General features: G+C 69.1%; 24 non-coding genes across 24 annotated transcripts; all 24 read right to left on the bottom strand.

Annotated features, from left to right (window-relative positions):
• Positions 1 to 324: 324 nt before the first annotated feature.
• LOC132252353 (U6 spliceosomal RNA) lies at positions 325 to 431 on the bottom strand. Its single transcript, XR_009464247.1, has one exon. It is a non-coding gene; the product is annotated as a U6 spliceosomal RNA (small nuclear RNA).
• An 864-nt stretch (positions 432 to 1,295) lies between these two features.
• LOC132252271 (U6 spliceosomal RNA) lies at positions 1,296 to 1,402 on the bottom strand. Its single transcript, XR_009464166.1, has one exon. It is a non-coding gene; the product is annotated as a U6 spliceosomal RNA (small nuclear RNA).
• An 838-nt stretch (positions 1,403 to 2,240) lies between these two features.
• On the bottom strand, positions 2,241 to 2,347 carry LOC132252315 (U6 spliceosomal RNA). The gene has a single exon (XR_009464210.1). It is a non-coding gene; the product is annotated as a U6 spliceosomal RNA (small nuclear RNA).
• Positions 2,348 to 3,211: 864 nt separating this feature from the next.
• On the bottom strand, positions 3,212 to 3,318 carry LOC132252261 (U6 spliceosomal RNA). Its single transcript, XR_009464157.1, has one exon. It is a non-coding gene; the product is annotated as a U6 spliceosomal RNA (small nuclear RNA).
• Positions 3,319 to 4,156: 838 nt separating this feature from the next.
• Positions 4,157 to 4,263, bottom strand: LOC132252344 (U6 spliceosomal RNA). Its single transcript, XR_009464239.1, has one exon. It is a non-coding gene; the product is annotated as a U6 spliceosomal RNA (small nuclear RNA).
• An 864-nt stretch (positions 4,264 to 5,127) lies between these two features.
• On the bottom strand, positions 5,128 to 5,234 carry LOC132252260 (U6 spliceosomal RNA). Its single transcript, XR_009464156.1, has one exon. It is a non-coding gene; the product is annotated as a U6 spliceosomal RNA (small nuclear RNA).
• An 838-nt stretch (positions 5,235 to 6,072) lies between these two features.
• Positions 6,073 to 6,179, bottom strand: LOC132252314 (U6 spliceosomal RNA). Its single transcript, XR_009464209.1, has one exon. It is a non-coding gene; the product is annotated as a U6 spliceosomal RNA (small nuclear RNA).
• An 864-nt stretch (positions 6,180 to 7,043) lies between these two features.
• LOC132252259 (U6 spliceosomal RNA) lies at positions 7,044 to 7,150 on the bottom strand. Its single transcript, XR_009464155.1, has one exon. It is a non-coding gene; the product is annotated as a U6 spliceosomal RNA (small nuclear RNA).
• Positions 7,151 to 7,988: 838 nt separating this feature from the next.
• Positions 7,989 to 8,095, bottom strand: LOC132252313 (U6 spliceosomal RNA). Its single transcript, XR_009464208.1, has one exon. It is a non-coding gene; the product is annotated as a U6 spliceosomal RNA (small nuclear RNA).
• Positions 8,096 to 8,959: 864 nt separating this feature from the next.
• On the bottom strand, positions 8,960 to 9,066 carry LOC132252258 (U6 spliceosomal RNA). Its single transcript, XR_009464154.1, has one exon. It is a non-coding gene; the product is annotated as a U6 spliceosomal RNA (small nuclear RNA).
• An 864-nt stretch (positions 9,067 to 9,930) lies between these two features.
• LOC132252354 (U6 spliceosomal RNA) lies at positions 9,931 to 10,037 on the bottom strand. The gene has a single exon (XR_009464248.1). It is a non-coding gene; the product is annotated as a U6 spliceosomal RNA (small nuclear RNA).
• Positions 10,038 to 10,875: 838 nt separating this feature from the next.
• LOC132252357 (U6 spliceosomal RNA) lies at positions 10,876 to 10,982 on the bottom strand. The gene has a single exon (XR_009464252.1). It is a non-coding gene; the product is annotated as a U6 spliceosomal RNA (small nuclear RNA).
• An 864-nt stretch (positions 10,983 to 11,846) lies between these two features.
• Positions 11,847 to 11,953, bottom strand: LOC132252257 (U6 spliceosomal RNA). Its single transcript, XR_009464153.1, has one exon. It is a non-coding gene; the product is annotated as a U6 spliceosomal RNA (small nuclear RNA).
• Positions 11,954 to 12,791: 838 nt separating this feature from the next.
• On the bottom strand, positions 12,792 to 12,898 carry LOC132252312 (U6 spliceosomal RNA). Its single transcript, XR_009464207.1, has one exon. It is a non-coding gene; the product is annotated as a U6 spliceosomal RNA (small nuclear RNA).
• An 864-nt stretch (positions 12,899 to 13,762) lies between these two features.
• Positions 13,763 to 13,869, bottom strand: LOC132252256 (U6 spliceosomal RNA). The gene has a single exon (XR_009464152.1). It is a non-coding gene; the product is annotated as a U6 spliceosomal RNA (small nuclear RNA).
• Positions 13,870 to 14,707: 838 nt separating this feature from the next.
• On the bottom strand, positions 14,708 to 14,814 carry LOC132252311 (U6 spliceosomal RNA). The gene has a single exon (XR_009464206.1). It is a non-coding gene; the product is annotated as a U6 spliceosomal RNA (small nuclear RNA).
• An 864-nt stretch (positions 14,815 to 15,678) lies between these two features.
• LOC132252255 (U6 spliceosomal RNA) lies at positions 15,679 to 15,785 on the bottom strand. The gene has a single exon (XR_009464151.1). It is a non-coding gene; the product is annotated as a U6 spliceosomal RNA (small nuclear RNA).
• Positions 15,786 to 16,623: 838 nt separating this feature from the next.
• Positions 16,624 to 16,730, bottom strand: LOC132252310 (U6 spliceosomal RNA). The gene has a single exon (XR_009464205.1). It is a non-coding gene; the product is annotated as a U6 spliceosomal RNA (small nuclear RNA).
• An 864-nt stretch (positions 16,731 to 17,594) lies between these two features.
• LOC132252253 (U6 spliceosomal RNA) lies at positions 17,595 to 17,701 on the bottom strand. Its single transcript, XR_009464150.1, has one exon. It is a non-coding gene; the product is annotated as a U6 spliceosomal RNA (small nuclear RNA).
• Positions 17,702 to 18,539: 838 nt separating this feature from the next.
• On the bottom strand, positions 18,540 to 18,646 carry LOC132252348 (U6 spliceosomal RNA). The gene has a single exon (XR_009464242.1). It is a non-coding gene; the product is annotated as a U6 spliceosomal RNA (small nuclear RNA).
• An 864-nt stretch (positions 18,647 to 19,510) lies between these two features.
• LOC132252252 (U6 spliceosomal RNA) lies at positions 19,511 to 19,617 on the bottom strand. Its single transcript, XR_009464149.1, has one exon. It is a non-coding gene; the product is annotated as a U6 spliceosomal RNA (small nuclear RNA).
• Positions 19,618 to 20,455: 838 nt separating this feature from the next.
• On the bottom strand, positions 20,456 to 20,562 carry LOC132252308 (U6 spliceosomal RNA). The gene has a single exon (XR_009464203.1). It is a non-coding gene; the product is annotated as a U6 spliceosomal RNA (small nuclear RNA).
• An 864-nt stretch (positions 20,563 to 21,426) lies between these two features.
• Positions 21,427 to 21,533, bottom strand: LOC132252251 (U6 spliceosomal RNA). The gene has a single exon (XR_009464148.1). It is a non-coding gene; the product is annotated as a U6 spliceosomal RNA (small nuclear RNA).
• Positions 21,534 to 22,371: 838 nt separating this feature from the next.
• On the bottom strand, positions 22,372 to 22,478 carry LOC132252307 (U6 spliceosomal RNA). The gene has a single exon (XR_009464202.1). It is a non-coding gene; the product is annotated as a U6 spliceosomal RNA (small nuclear RNA).
• Between the last annotated feature and the right edge of the window lie 22 nt (positions 22,479 to 22,500).

The following is a 22,500-nucleotide window of genomic DNA, read 5'->3' as shown; positions in this document are numbered from 1 at the left end:
GCTCCCGGTTTTGGGCCCCAGTCGGGCGCGTGGTGCCTCCGAGTCGTGGCAGGGGGCACCGGGGACCCCGCCAAAGGCCCTTGCACCCCTCTGTCGCTCCGTGGGGGCACGGCACGGGAAAGCGAGCGCTCTCCTGGCAGGGCCTCTCGGCCTTGGCGACAGACCCTGTCGGATCGGGCGGGTGGCCGAGTGCACGGCGAGCGGACCGTCCCCGTCTGGCAGGTCCCCCGGCGCCCCGGATGCGGCGGTGCTGTCTGGGGCCCGCAGGAAGGAAAAGGGCGGTGGTGGGGGCGGCAGCAGCCGCAGGGAGGTCCCGGGGGCCACGAAAATATGGAACGCTTTACGAATTTGCGTGTCATTCTTGCGCAGGGGCCATGCTAATCTTCTCTGTATCGTTCCAATATTAGTGTATGTACTGCCGAAGCAAGCACAAAGGGTGGGCAGGGTTGGCAGCTAGAAATAGGTGGGCAGGCCTCGGGCCTTTGAGGTCAGGGCGACCAAGGCCCGGTCGGCAGGACCGGTGGCAGGCGCCGACTGGTTGCCGCAGGACTGCCCCTTGCGCCCTTGGTCCCCACCACCCCTCGCAGGGCAACCCGGGCTGTGGGATGGCAGGACCTTCCCGTCAAGCGGCCTGAACTGGGCCAAGGTGGGAGGCGGTGTGCACATGCAAATACACCGGAGCATGCTGGGAGCAGCCGTGCCTGGCCTGGAAGCCCCCTGCGGCCAGGTGCCGGGGCCCCAAGGCCCAGGGCGGGAGCGGGACAGGGACAGGAGGTGCGCTGAGGGACCTTGGCAGGGCCTCCCGCCATACCGGTGGCCCTGCACATGAGGAGGAAGGGCCTGGGCGGCCAAGTAGGGCACCTGGAGCCAAAGCAGCCCCCCCAACCCACCCCCGCCAGCGCAGACTGGTGGGGGGAGGGGGCCGAAGGAAGGCCGAGGCTTGGCCTGGGGGCCCTTTGGCTCCTGGTCTTGGGCCCCTGTCGGCCGTCAGGGCAGGCGCGTGCTGCCTCCGAGCCGTGGCGGGGGGCACCAGGGACCCCGCCAAAGGCCCTTGCACCCCTCCGTCGCTCCGTGGGGGCGCGGCACGGAAAAGCGAGCCCTCTCTTGGCAGGGCCTCTCGGCCTTGGCGGCAGACCCTGTCGGATCGGGCGGGTGGCCGAGTGCACGGCGAGCGGACCGTCCCCGTCTGGCAGGTCCCCCGGCGCCCCGGATGCGGCGGTGCTGCCTGGGGCCCGCAGGAAGGAAAAGGGCGGTGGTGGGGGCGGCAGCAGCCGCAGGGAGGTCCCGGGGGCCACGAAAATATGGAACGCTTCACGAGTTTGCGTGTCATCCTTGCGCAGGGGCCATGCTAATCTTCTCTGTATCGTTCCAATTTTAGTATATGTGCTGCCGAAGCAAGCACAAAGGGTGGGCAGGGTTGGCAGCTAGAAATAGGTGGGCAGACCTCGGGCCTTTGAGGTCAGGGCGACCAAGGCCCGGTCGGCAGGACCGGTGGTAGGCGCCGACTGGTTGCCGCAGGACTGCCCCTTGCGCCCTTGGTCCCCGCCACCCCTCGCAGGGCAACCCGGGCTGTGGGATGGCGAGACCTTCCCTTCAAGCGGCCCGAACTGGGCCAAGGTGGGAGGCGGTGTGCACATGCAAATACAGCGGAGCATGCTGGGAGCAGCCGTGCCTGACCTGAAAGCCCCCTGCGGCCAGGGCCCGGGGCCTCAGGGCGGGAGCGGGACAGGAGGCGCGCTGAGGGACCTTGGCAGGGCCTCCTGCCATATCGGTGGCCCTGCACATGAGGAGGAAGGGCCTGGGCGGCCAAGTAGGGCACCTGGAGCCAAAGCAGCCCCACAACCCACCCCCGCCATCGAAGGCTGGTGGGGGGAAGGGCCCGAAGGAAGGCCGGGGCTTAGCCTGGGAGCCCTTTGGCTCCCGGTTTTGGGCCCCAGTCGGGCGCGTGGTGCCTCCGAGTCGTGGCAGGGGGCACCGGGGACCCCGCCAAAGGCCCTTGCACCCCTCTGTCGCTCCGTGGGGGCACGGCACGGGAAAGCGAGCCCTCTCCTAGCAGGGCCTCTCGGCCTTGGCGACAGACCCTGTCGGATCGGGCGGGTGGCCGAGTGCACGGCGAGCGGACCGTCCCCGTCTGGCAGGTCCCCCGGCGCCCCGGATGCGGCGGTGCTGTCTGGGGCCCGCAGGAAGGAAAAGGGCGGTGGTGGGGGCGGCAGCAGCCGCAGGGAGGTCCCGGGGGCCACGAAAATATGGAACGCTTCACGAATTTGCGTGTCATCCTTGCGCAGGGGCCATGCTAATCTTCTCTGTATCGTTCCAATTTTAGTATATGTACTGCCGAAGCAAGCACAAAGGGTGGGCAGGGTTGGCAGCTAGAAATAGGTGGGCAGGCCTCGGGCCTTTGAGGTCAGGGCGACCAAGGCCCGGTCGGCAGGACCGGTGGCAGGCGCCGACTGGTTGCCGCAGGACTGCCCCTTGCGCCCTTGGTCCCCACCACCCCTCGCAGGGCAACCCGGGCTGTGGGATGGCAGGACCTTCCCGTCAAGCGGCCTGAACTGGGCCAAGGTGGGAGGCGGTGTGCACATGCAAATACACCGGAGCATGCTGGGAGCAGCCGTGCCTGGCCTGGAAGCCCCCTGCGGCCAGGTGCCGGGGCCCCAAGGCCCAGGGCGGGAGCGGGACAGGGACAGGAGGTGCGCTGAGGGACCTTGGCAGGGCCTCCCGCCATACCGGTGGCCCTGCACATGAGGAGGAAGGGCCTGGGCGGCCAAGTAGGGCACCTGGAGCCAAAGCAGCCCCCCCAACCCACCCCCGCCAGCGCAGACTGGTGGGGGGAGGGGGCCGAAGGAAGGCCGAGGCTTGGCCTGGGGGCCCTTTGGCTCCTGGTCTTGGGCCCCTGTCGGCCGTCAGGGCAGGCGCGTGCTGCCTCCGAGCCGTGGCGGGGGGCACCAGGGACCCCGCCAAAGGCCCTTGCACCCCTCCGTCGCTCCGTGGGGGCGCGGCACGGAAAAGCGAGCCCTCTCTTGGCAGGGCCTCTCGGCCTTGGCGGCAGACCCTGTCGGATCGGGCGGGTGGCCGAGTGCACGGCGAGCGGACCGTCCCCGTCTGGCAGGTCCCCCGGCGCCCCGGATGCGGCGGTGCTGCCTGGGGCCCGCAGGAAGGAAAAGGGCGGTGGTGGGGGCGGCAGCAGCCGCAGGGAGGTCCCGGGGGCCACGAAAATATGGAACGCTTCACGAATTTGCGTGTCATCCTTGCGCAGGGGCCATGCTAATCTTCTCTGTATCGTTCCAATTTTAGTATATGTGCTGCCGAAGCAAGCACAAAGGGTGGGCAGGGTTGGCAGCTAGAAATAGGTGGGCAGACCTCGGGCCTTTGAGGTCAGGGCGACCAAGGCCCGGTCGGCAGGACCGGTGGTAGGTGCCGACTGGTTGCCGCAGGACTGCCCCTTGCGCCCTTGGTCCCCGCCACCCCTCGCAGGGCAACCCGGGCTGTGGGATGGCGAGACCTTCCCGTCAAGCGGCCCGAACTGGGCCAAGGTGGGAGGCGGTGTGCACATGCAAATACAGCGGAGCATGCTGGGAGCAGCCGTGCCTGACCTGAAAGCCCCCTGCGGCCAGGGCCCGGGGCCTCAGGGCGGGAGCGGGACAGGAGGCGCGCTGAGGGACCTTGGCAGGGCCTCCTGCCATATCGGTGGCCCTGCACATGAGGAGGAAGGGCCTGGGCGGCCAAGTAGGGCACCTGGAGCCAAAGCAGCCCCACAACCCACCCCCGCCATCGAAGGCTGGTGGGGGGAAGGGCCCGAAGGAAGGCCGGGGCTTAGCCTGGGAGCCCTTTGGCTCCCGGTTTTGGGCCCCAGTCGGGCGCGTGGTGCCTCCGAGTCGTGGCAGGGGGCACCGGGGACCCCGCCAAAGGCCCTTGCACCCCTCTGTCGCTCCGTGGGGGCACGGCACGGGAAAGCGAGCCCTCTCCTGGCAGGGCCTCTCCGCCTTGGCGACAGACCCTGTCGGATCGGGCGGGTGGCCGAGTGCACGGCGAGCGGACCGTCCCCGTCTGGCAGGTCCCCCGGCGCCCCGGATGCGGCGGTGCTGTCTGGGGCCCGCAGGAAGGAAAAGGGCGGTGGTGGGGGCGGCAGCAGCCGCAGGGAGGTCCCGGGGGCCACGAAAATATGGAACGCTTCACGAATTTGCGTGTCATCCTTGCGCAGGGGCCATGCTAATCTTCTCTGTATCGTTCCAATATTAGTATATGTACTGCCGAAGCAAGCACAAAGGGTGGGCAGGGTTGGCAGCTAGAAATAGGTGGGCAGGCCTCGGGCCTTTGAGGTCAGGGCGACCAAGGCCCGGTCGGCAGGACCGGTGGCAGGCGCCGACTGGTTGCCGCAGGACTGCCCCTTGCGCCCTTGGTCCCCACCACCCCTCGCAGGGCAACCCGGGCTGTGGGATGGCAGGACCTTCCCGTCAAGCGGCCTGAACTGGGCCAAGGTGGGAGGCGGTGTGCACATGCAAATACACCGGAGCATGCTGGGAGCAGCCGTGCCTGGCCTGGAAGCCCCCTGCGGCCAGGTGCCGGGGCCCCAAGGCCCAGGGCGGGAGCGGAACAGGGACAGGAGGTGCGCTGAGGGACCTTGGCAGGGCCTCCCGCCATACCGGTGGCCCTGCACATGAGGAGGAAGGGCCTGGGCGGCCAAGTAGGGCACCTGGAGCCAAAGCAGCCCCCCCAACCCACCCCCGCCAGCGCAGACTGGTGGGGGGAGGGGGCCGAAGGAAGGCCGAGGCTTGGCCTGGGGGCCCTTTGGCTCCTGGTCTTGGGCCCCTGTCGGCCGTCAGGGCAGGCGCGTGCTGCCTCCGAGCCGTGGCGGGGGGCACCAGGGACCCCGCCAAAGGCCCTTGCACCCCTCCGTCGCTCCGTGGGGGCGCGGCACGGAAAAGCGAGCCCTCTCTTGGCAGGGCCTCTCGGCCTTGGCGGCAGACCCTGTCGGATCGGGCGGGTGGCCGAGTGCACAGCGAGCGGACCGTCCCCGTCTGGCAGGTCCCCCGGCGCCCCGGATGCGGCGGTGCTGCCTGGGGCCCGCAGGAAGGAAAAGGGCGGTGGTGGGGGCGGCAGCAGCCGCAGGGAGGTCCCGGGGGCCACGAAAATATGGAACGCTTCACGAATTTGCGTGTCATCCTTGCGCAGGGGCCATGCTAATCTTCTCTGTATCGTTCCAATTTTAGTATATGTGCTGCCGAAGCAAGCACAAAGGGTGGGCAGGGTTGGCAGCTAGAAATAGGTGGGCAGACCTCGGGCCTTTGAGGTCAGGGCGACCAAGGCCCGGTCGGCAGGACCGGTGGTAGGCGCCGACTGGTTGCCGCAGGACTGCCCCTTGCGCCCTTGGTCCCCGCCACCCCTCGCAGGGCAACCCGGGCTGTGGGATGGCGAGACCTTCCCGTCAAGCGGCCCGAACTGGGCCAAGGTGGGAGGCGGTGTGCACATGCAAATACAGCGGAGCATGCTGGGAGCAGCCGTGCCTGACCTGAAAGCCCCCTGCGGCCAGGGCCCGGGGCCTCAGGGCGGGAGCGGGACAGGAGGCGCGCTGAGGGACCTTGGCAGGGCCTCCTGCCATATCGGTGGCCCTGCACATGAGGAGGAAGGGCCTGGGCGGCCAAGTAGGGCACCTGGAGCCAAAGCAGCCCCACAACCCACCCCCGCCATCGAAGGCTGGTGGGGGGAAGGGCCCGAAGGAAGGCCGGGGCTTAGCCTGGGAGCCCTTTGGCTCCCGGTTTTGGGCCCCAGTCGGGCGCGTGGTGCCTCCGAGTCGTGGCAGGGGGCACCGGGGACCCCGCCAAAGGCCCTTGCACCCCTCTGTCGCTCCGTGGGGGCACGGCACGGGAAAGCGAGCCCTCTCCTGGCAGGGCCTCTCGGCCTTGGCGACAGACCCTGTCGGATCGGGCGGGTGGCCGAGTGCACGGCGAGCGGACCGTCCCCGTCTGGCAGGTCCCCCGGCGCCCCGGATGCGGCGGTGCTGTCTGGGGCCCGCAGGAAGGAAAAGGGCGGTGGTGGGGGCGGCAGCAGCCACAGGGAGGTCCCGGGGGCCACGAAAATATGGAACGCTTCACGAATTTGCGTGTCATCCTTGCGCAGGGGCCATGCTAATCTTCTCTGTATCGTTCCAATTTTAGTATATGTACTGCCGAAGCAAGCACAAAGGGTGGGCAGGGTTGGCAGCTAGAAATAGGTGGGCAGGCCTCGGGCCTTTGAGGTCAGGGCGACCAAGGCCCGGTCGGCAGGACCGGTGGCAGGCGCCGACTGGTTGCCGCAGGACTGCCCCTTGCGCCCTTGGTCCCCACCACCCCTCGCAGGGCAACCCGGGCTGTGGGATGGCAGGACCTTCCCGTCAAGCGGCCTGAACTGGGCCAAGGTGGGAGGCGGTGTGCACATGCAAATACACCGGAGCATGCTGGGAGCAGCCGTGCCTGGCCTGGAAGCCCCCTGCGGCCAGGTGCCGGGGCCCCAAGGCCCAGGGCGGGAGCGGGACAGGGACAGGAGGTGCGCTGAGGGACCTTGGCAGGGCCTCCCGCCATACCGGTGGCCCTGCACATGAGGAGGAAGGGCCTGGGCGGCCAAGTAGGGCACCTGGAGCCAAAGCAGCCCCCCCAACCCACCCCCGCCAGCGCAGACTGGTGGGGGGAGGGGGCCGAAGGAAGGCCGAGGCTTGGCCTGGGGGCCCTTTGGCTCCTGGTCTTGGGCCCCTGTCGGCCGTCAGGGCAGGCGCGTGCTGCCTCCGAGCCGTGGCGGGGGGCACCAGGGACCCCGCCAAAGGCCCTTGCACCCCTCCGTCGCTCCGTGGGGGCGCGGCACGGAAAAGCGAGCCCTCTCTTGGCAGGGCCTCTCGGCCTTGGCGGCAGACCCTGTCGGATCGGGCGGGTGGCCGAGTGCACGGCGAGCGGACCGTCCCCGTCTGGCAGGTCCCCCGGCGCCCCGGATGCGGCGGTGCTGCCTGGGGCCCGCAGGAAGGAAAAGGGCGGTGGTGGGGGCGGCAGCAGCCGCAGGGAGGTCCCGGGGGCCACGAAAATATGGAACGCTTCACGAATTTGCGTGTCATCCTTGCGCAGGGGCCATGCTAATCTTCTCTGTATCGTTCCAATTTTAGTATATGTGCTGCCGAAGCAAGCACAAAGGGTGGGCAGGGTTGGCAGCTAGAAATAGGTGGGCAGACCTCGGGCCTTTGAGGTCAGGGCGACCAAGGCCCGGTCGGCAGGACCGGTGGTAGGCGCCGACTGGTTGCCGCAGGACTGCCCCTTGCGCCCTTGGTCCCCGCCACCCCTCGCAGGGCAACCCGGGCTGTGGGATGGCGAGACCTTCCCGTCAAGCGGCCCGAACTGGGCCAAGGTGGGAGGCGGTGTGCACATGCAAATACAGCGGAGCATGCTGGGAGCAGCCGTGCCTGACCTGAAAGCCCCCTGCGGCCAGGGCCCGGGGCCTCAGGGCGGGAGCGGGACAGGAGGCGCGCTGAGGGACCTTGGCAGGGCCTCCTGCCATATCGGTGGCCCTGCACATGAGGAGGAAGGGCCTGGGCGGCCAAGTAGGGCACCTGGAGCCAAAGCAGCCCCACAACCCACCCCCGCCATCGAAGGCTGGTGGGGGGAAGGGCCCGAAGGAAGGCCGGGGCTTAGCCTGGGAGCCCTTTGGCTCCCGGTTTTGGGCCCCAGTCGGGCGCGTGGTGCCTCCGAGTCGTGGCAGGGGGCACCGGGGACCCCGCCAAAGGCCCTTGCACCCCTCTGTCGCTCCGTGGGGGCACGGCACGGGAAAGCGAGCGCTCTCCTGGCAGGGCCTCTCGGCCTTGGCGACAGACCCTGTCGGATCGGGCGGGTGGCCGAGTGCACGGCGAGCGGACCGTCCCCGTCTGGCAGGTCCCCCAGCGCCCCGGATGCGGCGGTGCTGTCTGGGGCCCGCAGGAAGGAAAAGGGCGGTGGTGGGGGCGGCAGCAGCCGCAGGGAGGTCCCGGGGGCCACGAAAATATGGAACGCTTCACGAATTTGCGTGTCATCCTTGCGCAGGGGCCATGCTAATCTTCTCTGTATCGTTCCAATTTTAGTATATGTACTGCCGAAGCAAGCACAAAGGGTGGGCAGGGTTGGCAGCTAGAAATAGGTGGGCAGGCCTCGGGCCTTTGAGGTCAGGGCGACCAAGGCCCGGTCGGCAGGACCGGTGGCAGGCGCCGACTGGTTGCCGCAGGACTGCCCCTTGCGCCCTTGGTCCCCACCACCCCTCGCAGGGCAACCCGGGCTGTGGGATGGCAGGACCTTCCCGTCAAGCGGCCTGAACTGGGCCAAGGTGGGAGGCGGTGTGCACATGCAAATACACCGGAGCATGCTGGGAGCAGCCGTGCCTGGCCTGGAAGCCCCCTGCGGCCAGGTGCCGGGGCCCCAAGGCCCAGGGCGGGAGCGGGACAGGGACAGGAGGTGCGCTGAGGGACCTTGGCAGGGCCTCCCGCCATACCGGTGGCCCTGCACATGAGGAGGAAGGGCCTGGGCGGCCAAGTAGGGCACCTGGAGCCAAAGCAGCCCCCCCAACCCACCCCCGCCAGCGCAGACTGGTGGGGGGAGGGGGCCGAAGGAAGGCCGAGGCTTGGCCTGGGGGCCCTTTGGCTCCTGGTCTTGGGCCCCTGTCGGCCGTCAGGGCAGGCGCGTGCTGCCTCCGAGCCGTGGCGGGGGGCACCAGGGACCCCGCCAAAGGCCCTTGCACCCCTCCGTCGCTCCGTGGGGGCGCGGCACGGAAAAGCGAGCCCTCTCTTGGCAGGGCCTCTCGGCCTTGGCGGCAGACCCTGTCGGATCGGGCGGGTGGCCGAGTGCACGGCGAGCGGACCGTCCCCGTCTGGCAGGTCCCCCGGCGCCCCGGATGCGGCGGTGCTGCCTGGGGCCCGCAGGAAGGAAAAGGGCGGTGGTGGGGGCGGCAGCAGCCGCAGGGAGGTCCCGGGGGCCACGAAAATATGGAACGCTTCACGAATTTGCGTGTCATCCTTGCGCAGGGGCCATGCTAATCTTCTCTGTATCGTTCCAATTTTAGTATATGTGCTGCCGAAGCAAGCACAAAAGGTGGGCAGGGTTGGCAGCTAGAAATAGGTGGGCAGGCCTCGGGCCTTTGAGGTCAGGGCGACCAAGGCCCGGTCGGCAGGACCGGTGGCAGGCGCCGACTGGTTGCCGCAGGACTGCCCCTTGCGCCCTTGGTCCCCACCACCCCTCGCAGGGCAACCCGGGCTGTGGGATGGCAGGACCTTCCCGTCAAGCGGCCTGAACTGGGCCAAGGTGGGAGGCGGTGTGCACATGCAAATACACCGGAGCATGCTGGGAGCAGCCGTGCCTGGCCTGGAAGCCCCCTGCGGCCAGGTGCCGGGGCCCCAAGGCCCAGGGCGGGAGCGGGACAGGGACAGGAGGTGCGCTGAGGGACCTTGGCAGGGCCTCCCGCCATACCGGTGGCCCTGCACATGAGGAGGAAGGGCCTGGGCGGCCAAGTAGGGCACCTGGAGCCAAAGCAGCCCCCCCAACCCACCCCCGCCAGCGCAGACTGGTGGGGGGAGGGGGCCGAAGGAAGGCCGAGGCTTGGCCTGGGGGCCCTTTGGCTCCTGGTCTTGGGCCCCTGTCGGCCGTCAGGGCAGGCGCGTGCTGCCTCCGAGCCGTGGCGGGGGGCACCAGGGACCCCGCCAAAGGCCCTTGCACCCCTCCGTCGCTCCGTGGGGGCGCGGCACGGAAAAGCGAGCCCTCTCTTGGCAGGGCCTCTCGGCCTTGGCGGCAGACCCTGTCGGATCGGGCGGGTGGCCGAGTGCACGGCGAGCGGACCGTCCCCGTCTGGCAGGTCCCCTGGCGCCCCGGATGCGGCGGTGCTGCCTGGGGCCCGCAGGAAGGAAAAGGGCGGTGGTGGGGGCGGCAGCAGCCGCAGGGAGGTCCCGGGGGCCACGAAAATATGGAACGCTTTACGAATTTGCGTGTCATCCTTGCGCCGGGGCCATGCTAATCTTCTCTGTATCGTTCCAATATTAGTATATGTACTGCCGAAGCAAGCACAAAGGGTGGGCAGGGTTGGCAGCTAGAAATAGGTGGGCAGACCTCGGGCCTTTGAGGTCAGGGCGACCAAGGCCCGGTCGGCAGGACCGGTGGTAGGCGCCGACTGGTTGCCGCAGGACTGCCCCTTGCGCCCTTGGTCCCCGCCACCCCTCGCAGGGCAACCCGGGCTGTGGGATGGCGAGACCTTCCCGTCAAGCGGCCCGAACTGGGCCAAGGTGGGAGGCGGTGTGCACATGCAAATACAGCGGAGCATGCTGGGAGCAGCCGTGCCTGACCTGAAAGCCCCCTGCGGCCAGGGCCCGGGGCCTCAGGGCGGGAGCGGGACAGGAGGCGCGCTGAGGGACCTTGGCAGGGCCTCCTGCCATATCGGTGGCCCTGCACATGAGGAGGAAGGGCCTGGGCGGCCAAGTAGGGCACCTGGAGCCAAAGCAGCCCCACAACCCACCCCCGCCATCGAAGGCTGGTGGGGGGAAGGGCCCGAAGGAAGGCCGGGGCTTAGCCTGGGAGCCCTTTGGCTCCCGGTTTTGGGCCCCAGTCGGGCGCGTGGTGCCTCCGAGTCGTGGCAGGGGGCACCGGGGACCCCGCCAAAGGCCCTTGCACCCCTCTGTCGCTCCGTGGGGGCACGGCACGGGAAAGCGAGCCCTCTCCTGGCAGGGCCTCTCGGCCTTGGCGACAGACCCTGTCGGATCGGGCGGGTGGCCGAGTGCACGGCGAGCGGACCGTCCCCGTCTGGCAGGTCCCCCGGCGCCCCGGATGCGGCGGTGCTGTCTGGGGCCCGCAGGAAGGAAAAGGGCGGTGGTGGGGGCGGCAGCAGCCGCAGGGAGGTCCCGGGGGCCACGAAAATATGGAACGCTTTACGAATTTGCGTGTCATCCTTGCGCCGGGGCCATGCTAATCTTCTCTGTATCGTTCCAATATTAGTGTATGTACTGCCAAAGCAAGCACAAAGGGTGGGCAGGGTTGGCAGCTAGAAATAGGTGGGCAGGCCTCGGGCCTTTGAGGTCAGGGCGACCAAGGCCCGGTCGGCAGGACCGGTGGCAGGCGCCGACTGGTTGCCGCAGGACTGCCCCTTGCGCCCTTGGTCCCCACCACCCCTCGCAGGGCAACCCGGGCTGTGGGATGGCAGGACCTTCCCGTCAAGCGGCCTGAACTGGGCCAAGGTGGGAGGCGGTGTGCACATGCAAATACACCGGAGCATGCTGGGAGCAGCCGTGCCTGGCCTGGAAGCCCCCTGCGGCCAGGTGCCGGGGCCCCAAGGCCCAGGGCGGGAGCGGGACAGGGACAGGAGGTGCGCTGAGGGACCTTGGCAGGGCCTCCCGCCATACCGGTGGCCCTGCACATGAGGAGGAAGGGCCTGGGCGGCCAAGTAGGGCACCTGGAGCCAAAGCAGCCCCCCCAACCCACCCCCGCCAGCGCAGACTGGTGGGGGGAGGGGGCCGAAGGAAGGCCGAGGCTTGGCCTGGGGGCCCTTTGGCTCCTGGTCTTGGGCCCCTGTTGGCCGTCAGGGCAGGCGCGTGCTGCCTCCGAGCCGTGGCGGGGGGCACCAGGGACCCCGCCAAAGGCCCTTGCACCCCTCCGTCGCTCCGTGGGGGCGCGGCACGGAAAAGCGAGCCCTCTCTTGGCAGGGCCTCTCGGCCTTGGCGGCAGACCCTGTCGGATCGGGCGGGTGGCCGAGTGCACGGCGAGCGGACCGTCCCCGTCTGGCAGGTCCCCCGGCGCCCCGGATGCGGCGGTGCTGCCTGGGGCCCGCAGGAAGGAAAAGGGCGGTGGTGGGGGCGGCAGCAGCCGCAGGGAGGTCCCGGGGGCCACGAAAATATGGAACGCTTCACGAATTTGCGTGTCATCCTTGCGCAGGGGCCATGCTAATCTTCTCTGTATCGTTCCAATTTTAGTATATGTGCTGCCGAAGCAAGCACAAAGGGTGGGCAGGGTTGGCAGCTAGAAATAGGTGGGCAGACCTCGGGCCTTTGAGGTCAGGGTGACCAAGGCCCGGTCGGCAGGACCGGTGGTAGGCGCCGACTGGTTGCCACAGGACTGCTCCTTGCGCCCTTGGTCCCCGCCACCCCTCGCAGGGCAACCCGGGCTGTGGGATGGCGAGACCTTCCCGTCAAGCGGCCCGAACTGGGCCAAGGTGGGAGGCGGTGTGCACATGCAAATACAGCGGAGCATGCTGGGAGCAGCCGTGCCTGACCTGAAAGCCCCCTGCGGCCAGGGCCCGGGGCCTCAGGGCGGGAGCGGGACAGGAGGCGCGCTGAGGGACCTTGGCAGGGCCTCCTGCCATATCGGTGGCCCTGCACATGAGGAGGAAGGGCCTGGGCGGCCAAGTAGGGCACCTGGAGCCAAAGCAGCCCCACAACCCACCCCCGCCATCGAAGGCTGGTGGGGGGAAGGGCCCGAAGGAAGGCCGGGGCTTAGCCTGGGAGCCCTTTGGCTCCCGGTTTTGGGCCCCAGTCGGGCGCGTGGTGCCTCTGAGTCGTGGCAGGGGGCACCGGGGACCCCGCCAAAGGCCCTTGCACCCCTCTGTCGCTCCGTGGGGGCACGGCACGGGAAAGCGAGCGCTCTCCTGGCAGGGCCTCTCGGCCTTGGCGACAGACCCTGTCGGATCGGGCGGGTGGCCGAGTGCACGGCGAGCGGACCGTCCCCGTCTGGCAGGTCCCCCGGCGCCCCGGATGCGGCGGTGCTGTCTGGGGCCCGCAGGAAGGAAAAGGGCGGTGGTGGGGGCGGCAGCAGCCGCAGGGAGGTCCCGGGGGCCACGAAAATATGGAACGCTTCACGAATTTGCGTGTCATCCTTGCGCAGGGGCCATGCTAATCTTCTCTGTATCGTTCCAATTTTAGTATATGTACTGCCGAAGCAAGCACAAAGGGTGGGCAGGGTTGGCAGCTAGAAATAGGTGGGCAGGCCTCGGGCCTTTGAGGTCAGGGCGACCAAGGCCCGGTCGGCAGGACCGGTGGCAGGCGCCGACTGGTTGCCGCAGGACTGCCCCTTGCGCCCTTGGTCCCCACCACCCCTCGCAGGGCAACCCGGGCTGTGGGATGGCAGGACCTTCCCGTCAAGCGGCCTGAACTGGGCCAAGGTGGGAGGCGGTGTGCACATGCAAATACACCGGAGCATGCTGGGAGCAGCCGTGCCTGGCCTGGAAGCCCCCTGCGGCCAGGTGCCGGGGCCCCAAGGCCCAGGGCGGGAGCGGGACAGGGACAGGAGGTGCGCTGAGGGACCTTGGCAGGGCCTCCCGCCATACCGGTGGCCCTGCACATGAGGAGGAAGGGCCTGGGCGGCCAAGTAGGGCACCTGGAGCCAAAGCAGCCCCCCCAACCCACCCCCGCCAGCGCAGACTGGTGGGGGGAGGGGGCCAAAGGAAGGCCGAGGCTTGGCCTGGGGGCCCTTTGGCTCCTGGTCTTGGGCCCCTGTCGGCCGTCAGGGCAGGCGCGTGCTGCCTCCGAGCCGTGGCGGGGGGCACCAGGGACCCCGCCAAAGGCCCTTGCACCCCTCCGTCGCTCCGTGGGGGCGCGGCACGGAAAAGCGAGCCCTCTCTTGGCAGGGCCTCTCGGCCTTGGCGGCAGACCCTGTCGGATCGGGCGGGTGGCCGAGTGCACGGCGAGCGGACCGTCCCCGTCTGGCAGGTCCCCCGGCGCCCCGGATGCGGCGGTGCTGCCTGGGGCCCGCAGGAAGGAAAAGGGCGGTGGTGGGGGCGGCAGCAGCCGCAGGGAGGTCCCGGGGGCCACGAAAATATGGAACGCTTCACGAATTTGCGTGTCATCCTTGCGCAGGGGCCATGCTAATCTTCTCTGTATCGTTCCAATTTTAGTATATGTGCTGCCGAAGCAAGCACAAAGGGTGGGCAGGGTTGGCAGCTAGAAATAGGTGGGCAGACCTCGGGCCTTTGAGGTCAGGGCGACCAAGGCCCGGTCGGCAGGACCGGTGGTAGGCGCCGACTGGTTGCCGCAGGACTGCCCCTTGCGCCCTTGGTCCCCGCCACCCCTCGCAGGGCAACCCGGGCTGTGGGATGGCGAGACCTTCCCGTCAAGCGGCCCGAACTAGGCCAAGGTGGGAGGCGGTGTGCACATGCAAATACAGCGGAGCATGCTGGGAGCAGCCGTGCCTGACCTGAAAGCCCCCTGCGGCCAGGGCCCGGGGCCTCAGGGCGGGAGCGGGACAGGAGGCGCGCTGAGGGACCTTGGCAGGGCCTCCTACCATATCGGTGGCCCTGCACATGAGGAGGAAGGGCCTGGGCGGCCAAGTAGGGCACCTGGAGCCAAAGCAGCCCCACAACCCACCCCCGCCATCGAAGGCTGGTGGGGGGAAGGGCCCGAAGGAAGGCCGGGGCTTAGCCTGGGAGCCCTTTGGCTCCCGGTTTTGGGCCCCAGTCGGGCGCGTGGTGCCTCCGAGTCGTGGCAGGGGGCACCGGGGACCCCGCCAAAGGCCCTTGCACCCCTCTGTCGCTCCGTGGGGGCACGGCACGGGAAAGCGAGCCCTCTCCTGGCAGGGCCTCTCGGCCTTGGCGACAGACCCTGTCGGATCGGGCGGGTGGCCGAGTGCACGGCGAGCGGACCGTCCCCGTCTGGCAGGTCCCCCGGCGCCCCGGATGCGGCGGTGCTGTCTGGGGCCCGCAGGAAGGAAAAGGGCGGTGGTGGGGGCGGCAGCAGCCGCAGGGAGGTCCCGGGGGCCACGAAAATATGGAACGCTTCACGAATTTGCGTGTCATCCTTGCGCAGGGGCCATGCTAATCTTCTCTGTATCGTTCCAATTTTAGTATATGTACTGCCGAAGCAAGCACAAAGGGTGGGCAGGGTTGGCAGCTAGAAATAGGTGGGCAGGCCTCGGGCCTTTGAGGTCAGGGCGACCAAGGCCCGGTCGGCAGGACCGGTGGCAGGCGCCGACTGGTTGCCGCAGGACTGCCCCTTGCGCCCTTGGTCCCCACCACCCCTCGCAGGGCAACCCGGGCTGTGGGATGGCAGGACCTTCCCGTCAAGCGGCCTGAACTGGGCCAAGGTGGGAGGCGGTGTGCACATGCAAATACACCGGAGCATGCTGGGAGCAGCCGTGCCTGGCCTGGAAGCCCCCTGCGGCCAGGTGCCGGGGCCCCAAGGCCCAGGGCGGGAGCGGGACAGGGACAGGAGGTGCGCTGAGGGACCTTGGCAGGGCCTCCCGCCATACCGGTGGCCCTGCACATGAGGAGGAAGGGCCTGGGCGGCCAAGTAGGGCACCTGGAGCCAAAGCAGCCCCCCCAACCCACCCCCGCCAGCGCAGACTGGTGGGGGGAGGGGGCCGAAGGAAGGCCGAGGCTTGGCCTGGGGGCCCTTTGGCTCCTGGTCTTGGGCCCCTGTCGGCCGTCAGGGCAGGCGCGTGCTGCCTCCGAGCCGTGGCGGGGGGCACCAGGGACCCCGCCAAAGGCCCTTGCACCCCTCCGTCGCTCCGTGGGGGCGCGGCACGGAAAAGCGAGCCCTCTCTTGGCAGGGCCTCTCGGCCTTGGCGGCAGACCCTGTCGGATCGGGCGGGTGGCCGAGTGCACGGCGAGCGGACCGTCCCCGTCTGGCAGGTCCCCCGGCGCCCCGGATGCGGCGGTGCTGCCTGGGGCCCGCAGGAAGGAAAAGGGCGGTGGTGGGGGCGGCAGCAGCCGCAGGGAGGTCCCGGGGGCCACGAAAATATGGAACGCTTCACGAATTTGCGTGTCATCCTTGCGCAGGGGCCATGCTAATCTTCTCTGTATCGTTCCAATTTTAGTATATGTGCTGCCGAAGCAAGCACAAAGGGTGGGCAGGGTTGGCAGCTAGAAATAGGTGGGCAGACCTCGGGCCTTTGAGGTCAGGGCGACCAAGGCCCGGTCGGCAGGACCGGTGGTAGGCGCCGACTGGTTGCCGCAGGACTGCCCCTTGCGCCCTTGGTCCCCGCCACCCCTCGCAGGGCAACCCGGGCTGTGGGATGGCGAGACCTTCCCGTCAAGCGGCCCGAACTGGGCCAAGGTGGGAGGCGGTGTGCACATGCAAATACAGCGGAGCATGCTGGGAGCAGCCGTGCCTGACCTGAAAGCCCCCTGCGGCCAGGGCCCGGGGCCTCAGGGCGGGAGCGGGACAGGAGGCGCGCTGAGGGACCTTGGCAGGGCCTCCTGCCATATCGGTGGCCCTGCACATGAGGAGGAAGGGCCTGGGCGGCCAAGTAGGGCACCTGGAGCCAAAGCAGCCCCACAACCCACCCCCGCCATCGAAGGCTGGTGGGGGGAAGGGCCCGAAGGAAGGCCGGGGCTTAGCCTGGGAGCCCTTTGGCTCCCGGTTTTGGGCCCCAGTCGGGCGCGTGGTGCCTCCGAGTCGTGGCAGGGGGCACCGGGGACCCCGCCAAAGGCCCTTGCACCCCTCTGTCGCTCCGTGGGGGCACGGCACGGGAAAGCGAGCCCTCTCCTGGCAGGGCCTCTCGGCCTTGGCGACAGACCCTGTCGGATCGGGCGGGTGGCCGAGTGCACGGCGAGCGGACCGTCCCCGTCTGGCAGGTCCCCCGGCGCCCCGGATGCGGCGGTGCTGTCTGGGGCCCGCAGGAAGGAAAAGGGCGGTGGTGGGGGCGGCAGCAGCCGCAGGGAGGTCCCGGGGGCCACGAAAATATGGAACGCTTCACGAATTTGCGTGTCATCCTTGCGCAGGGGCCATGCTAATCTTCTCTGTATCGTTCCAATTTTAGTATATGTACTGCCGAAGCAAGCACAAAGGGTGGGCAGGGTTGGCAGCTAGAAATAGGTGGGCAGGCCTCGGGCCTTTGAGGTCAGGGCGACCAAGGCCCGGTCGGCAGGACCGGTGGCAGGCGCCGACTGGTTGCCGCAGGACTGCCCCTTGCGCCCTTGGTCCCCACCACCCCTCGCAGGGCAACCCGGGCTGTGGGATGGCAGGACCTTCCCGTCAAGCGGCCTGAACTGGGCCAAGGTGGGAGGCGGTGTGCACATGCAAATACACCGGAGCATGCTGGGAGCAGCCGTGCCTGGCCTGGAAGCCCCCTGCGGCCAGGTGCCGGGGCCCCAAAGCCCAGGGCGGGAGCGGGACAGGGACAGGAGGTGCGCTGAGGGACCTTGGCAGGGCCTCCCGCCATACCGGTGGCCCTGCACATGAGGAGGAAGGGCCTGGGCGGCCAAGTAGGGCACCTGGAGCCAAAGCAGCCCCCCCAACCCACCCCCGCCAGCGCAGACTGGTGGGGGGAGGGGGCCGAAGGAAGGCCGAGGCTTGGCCTGGGGGCCCTTTGGCTCCTGGTCTTGGGCCCCTGTCGGCCGTCAGGGCAGGCGCGTGCTGCCTCCGAGCCGTGGCGGGGGGCACCAGGGACCCCGCCAAAGGCCCTTGCACCCCTCCGTCGCTCCGTGGGGGCGCGGCACGGAAAAGCGAGCCCTCTCTTGGCAGGGCCTCTCGGCCTTGGCGGCAGACCCTGTCGGATCGGGCGGGTGGCCGAGTGCACGGCGAGCGGACCGTCCCCGTCTGGCAGGTCCCCCGGCGCCCCGGATGCGGCGGTGCTGCCTGGGGCCCGCAGGAAGGAAAAGGGCGGTGGTGGGGGCGGCAGCAGCCGCAGGGAGGTCCCGGGGGCCACGAAAATATGGAACGCTTCACGAATTTGCGTGTCATCCTTGCGCAGGGGCCATGCTAATCTTCTCTGTATCGTTCCAATTTTAGTATATGTGCTGCCGAAGCAAGCACAAAGGGTGGGCAGGGTTGGCAGCTAGAAATAGGTGGGCAGACCTCGGGCCTTTGAGGTCAGGGCGACCAAGGCCCGGTCGGCAGGACCGGTGGTAGGCGCCGACTGGTTGCCGCAGGACTGCCCCTTGCGCCCTTGGTCCCCGCCACCCCTCGCAGGGCAACCCGGGCTGTGGGATGGCGAGACCTTCCCGTCAAGCGGCCCGAACTGGGCCAAGGTGGGAGGCGGTGTGCACATGCAAATACAGCGGAGCATGCTGGGAGCAGCCGTGCCTGACCTGAAAGCCCCCTGCGGCCAGGGCCCGGGGCCTCAGGGCGGGAGCGGGACAGGAGGCGCGCTGAGGGACCTTGGCAGGGCCTCCTGCCATATCGGTGGCCCTGCACATGAGGAGGAAGGGCCTGGGCGGCCAAGTAGGGCACCTGGAGCCAAAGCAGCCCCACAACCCACCCCCGCCATCGAAGGCTGGTGGGGGGAAGGGCCCGAAGGAAGGCCGGGGCTTAGCCTGGGAGCCCTTTGGCTCCCGGTTTTGGGCCCCAGTCGGGCGCGTGGTGCCTCCGAGTCGTGGCAGGGGGCACCGGGGACCCCGCCAAAGGCCCTTGCACCCCTCTGTCGCTCCGTGGGGGCACGGCACGGGAAAGCGAGCCCTCTCCTGGCAGGGCCTCTCGGCCTTGGCGACAGACCCTGTCGGATCGGGCGGGTGGCCGAGTGCACGGCGAGCGGACCGTGCCCGTCTGGCAGGTCCCCCGGCGCCCCGGATGCGGCGGTGCTGTCTGGGGCCCGCAGGAAGGAAAAGGGCGGTGGTGGGGGCGGCAGCAGCCGCAGGGAGGTCCCGGGGGCCACGAAAATATGGAACGCTTCACGAATTTGCGTGTCATCCTTGCGCAGGGGCCATGCTAATCTTCTCTGTATCGTTCCAATATTAGTGTATGTACTGCCGAAGCAAGCACAAAGGGTGGGCAGGGTTGGCAGCTAGAAATAGGTGGGCAGGCCTCGGGCCTTTGAGGTCAGGGCGACCAAGGCCCGGTCGGCAGGACCGGTGGCAGGCGCCGACTGGTTGCCGCAGGACTGCCCCTTGCGCCCTTGGTCCCCACCACCCCTCGCAGGGCAACCCGGGCTGTGGGATGGCAGGACCTTCCCGTCAAGCGGCCTGAACTGGGCCAAGGTGGGAGGCGGTGTGCACATGCAAATACACCGGAGCATGCTGGGAGCAGCCGTGCCTGGCCTGGAAGCCCCCTGCGGCCAGGTGCCGGGGCCCCAAGGCCCAGGGCGGGAGCGGGACAGGGACAGGAGGTGCGCTGAGGGACCTTGGCAGGGCCTCCCGCCATACCGGTGGCCCTGCACATGAGGAGGAAGGGCCTGGGCGGCCAAGTAGGGCACCTGGAGCCAAAGCAGCCCCCCCAACCCACCCCCGCCAGCGCAGACTGGTGGGGGGAGGGGGCCGAAGGAAGGCCGAGGCTTGGCCTGGGGGCCCTTTGGCTCCTGGTCTTGGGCCCCTGTCGGCCGTCAGGGCAGGCGCGTGCTGCCTCCGAGCCGTGGCGGGGGGCACCAGGGACCCCGCCAAAGGCCCTTGCACCCCTCCGTCGCTCCGTGGGGGCGCGGCACGGAAAAGCGAGCCCTCTCTTGGCAGGGCCTCTCGGCCTTGGCGGCAGACCCTGTCGGATCGGGCGGGTGGCCGAGTGCACGGCGAGCGGACCGTCCCCGTCTGGCAGGTCCCCCGGCGCCCCGGATGCGGCGGTGCTGCCTGGGGCCCGCAGGAAGGAAAAGGGCGGTGGTGGGGGCGGCAGCAGCCGCAGGGAGGTCCCGGGGGCCACGAAAATATGGAACGCTTCACGAATTTGCGTGTCATCCTTGCGCAGGGGCCATGCTAATCTTCTCTGTATCGTTCCAATTTTAGTATATGTGCTGCCGAAGCAAGCACAAAGGGTGGGCAAGGTTGGCAGCTAGAAATAGGTGGGCAGACCTCGGGCCTTTGAGGTCAGGGCGACCAAGGCCCGGTCGGCAGGACCGGTGGTAGGCGCCGACTGATTGCCGCAGGACTGCCCCTTGCGCCCTTGGTCCCCGCCACCCCTCGCAGGGCAACCCGGGCTGTGGGATGGCGAGACCTTCCCTTCAAGCGGCCCGAACTGGGCCAAGGTGGGAGGCGGTGTGCACATGCAAATACAGCGGAGCATGCTGGGAGCAGCCGTGCCTGACCTGAAAGCCCCCTGCGGCCAGGGCCCGGGGCCTCAGGGCGGGAGCGGGACAGGAGGCGCGCTGAGGGACCTTGGCAGGGCCTCCTGCCATATCGGTGGCCCTGCACATGAGGAGGAAGGGCCTGGGCGGCCAAGTAGGGCACCTGGAGCCAAAGCAGCCCCACAACCCACCCCCGCCATCAAAGGCTGGTGGGGGGAAGGGCCCGAAGGAAGGCCGGGGCTTAGCCTGGGAGCCCTTTGGCTCCCGGTTTTGGGCCCCAGTCGGGCGCGTGGTGCCTCCGAGTCGTGGCAGGGGGCACCGGGGACCCCGCCAAAGGCCTTTGCACCCCTCTGTCGCTCCGTGGGGGCACGGCACGGGAAAGCGAGCGCTCTCTTGGCAGGGCCTCTCGGCCTTGGCGACAGACCCTGTCGGATCGGGCGGGTGGCCGAGTGCACGGCGAGCGGACCGTCCCCGTCTGGCAGGTCCCCCGGCGCCCCGGATGCGGCGGTGCTGTCTGGGGCCCGCAGGAAGGAAAAGGGCGGTGGTGGGGGCGGCAGCAGCCGCAGGGAGGTCCCGGGGGCCACGAAAATATGGAACGCTTCACGAATTTGCGTGTCATCCTTGCGCAGGGGCCATGCTAATCTTCTCTGTATCGTTCCAATTTTAGTATATGTACTGCCGAAGCAAGCACAAAGGGTGGGCAGGGTTGGCAGCTAGAAATAGGTGGGCAGGCCTCGGGCCTTTGAGGTCAGGGCGACCAAGGCCCGGTCGGCAGGACCGGTGGCAGGCGCCGACTGGTTGCCGCAGGACTGCCCCTTGCGCCCTTGGTCCCCACCACCCCTCGCAGGGCAACCCGGGCTGTGGGATGGCAGGACCTTCCCGTCAAGCGGCCTGAACTGGGCCAAGGTGGGAGGCGGTGTGCACATGCAAATACACCGGAGCATGCTGGGAGCAGCCGTGCCTGGCCTGGAAGCCCCCTGCGGCCAGGTGCCGGGGCCCCAAGGCCCAGGGCGGGAGCGGGACAGGGACAGGAGGTGCGCTGAGGGACCTTGGCAGGGCCTCCCGCCATACCGGTGGCCCTGCACATGAGGAGGAAGGGCCTGGGCGGCCAAGTAGGGCACCTGGAGCCAAAGCAGCCCCCCCAACCCACCCCCGCCAGCGCAGACTGGTGGGGGGAGGGGGCCGAAGGAAGGCCGAGGCTTGGCCTGGGGGCCCTTTGGCTCCTGGTCTTGGGCCCCTGTCGGCCGTCAGGGCAGGCGCGTGCTGCATCCGAGCCGTGGCGGGGGGCACCAGGGACCCCGCCAAAGGCCCTTGCACCCCTCCGTCGCTCCGTGGGGGCGCGGCACGGAAAAGCGAGCCCTCTCTTGGCAGGGCCTCTCGGCCTTGGCGGCAGACCCTGTCGGATCGGGCGGGTGGCCGAGTGCACGGCGAGCGGACCGTCCCCGTCTGGCAGGTCCCCCGGCGCCCCGGATGCGGCGGTGCTGCCTGGGGCCCGCAGGAAGGAAAAGGGCGGTGGTGGGGGCGGCAGCAGCCGCAGGGAGGTCCCGGGGGCCACGAAAATATGGAACGCTTCACGAATTTGCGTGTCATCCTTGCGCAGGGGCCATGCTAATCTTCTCTGTATCGTTCCAATTTTAGTATATGTGCTGCCGAAGCAAGCACAAAGGGTGGGCAGGGTTGGCAGCTAGAAATAGGTGGGCAGACCTCGGGCCTTTGAGGTCAGGGCGACCAAGGCCCGGTCGGCAGGACCGGTGGTAGGCGCCGACTGGTTGCCGCAGGACTGCCCCTTGCGCCCTTGGTCCCCGCCACCCCTCGCAGGGCAACCCGGGCTGTGGGATGGCGAGACCTTCCCGTCAAGCGGCCCGAACTGGGCCAAGGTGGGAGGCGGTGTGCACATGCAAATACAGCGGAGCATGCTGGGAGCAGCCGTGCCTGACCTGAAAGCCCCCTGCGGCCAGGGCCCGGGGCCTCAGGGCGGGAGCGGGACAGGAGGCGCGCTGAGGGACCTTGGCAGGGCCTCCTGCCATATCGGTGGCCCTGCACATGAGGAGGAAGGGCCTGGGCGGCCAAGTAGGGCACCTGGAGCCAAAGCAGCCCCACAACCCACCCCCGCCATCGAAGGCTGGTGGGGGGAAGGGCCCGAAGGAAGGCCGGGGCTTAGCCTGGGAGCCCTTTGGCTCCCGGTTTTGGGCCCCAGTCGGGCGCGTGGTGCCTCCGAGTCGTGGCAGGGGGCACCGGGGACCCCGCCAAAGGCCCTTGCACCCCTCTGTCGCTCCGTGGGGGCACGGCACGGGAAAGCGAGCCCTCTCCTGGCAGGGCCTCTCGGCCTTGGCGACAGACCCTGTCGGATCGGGCGGGTGGCCGAGTGCACGGCGAGCGGACCGTCCCCGTCTGGCAGGTCCCCCGGCGCCCCGGATGCGGCGGTGCTGTCTGGGGCCCGCAGGAAGGAAAAGGGCGGTGGTGGGGGCGGCAGCAGCCGCAGGGAGGTCCCGGGGGCCACGAAAATATGGAACGCTTCACGAATTTGCGTGTCATCCTTGCGCAGGGGCCATGCTAATCTTCTCTGTATCGTTCCAATTTTAGTATATGTACTGCCGAAGCAAGCACAAAGGGTGGGCAGGGTTGGCAG

This window comes from Alligator mississippiensis, chromosome 8 (genome assembly GCF_030867095.1).
Source record: "Alligator mississippiensis isolate rAllMis1 chromosome 8, rAllMis1, whole genome shotgun sequence".
NCBI classification, from domain to species: Eukaryota; Metazoa; Chordata; order Crocodylia; family Alligatoridae; genus Alligator; species Alligator mississippiensis.
This window is presented reverse-complemented; position numbering and strand designations above follow the sequence as displayed.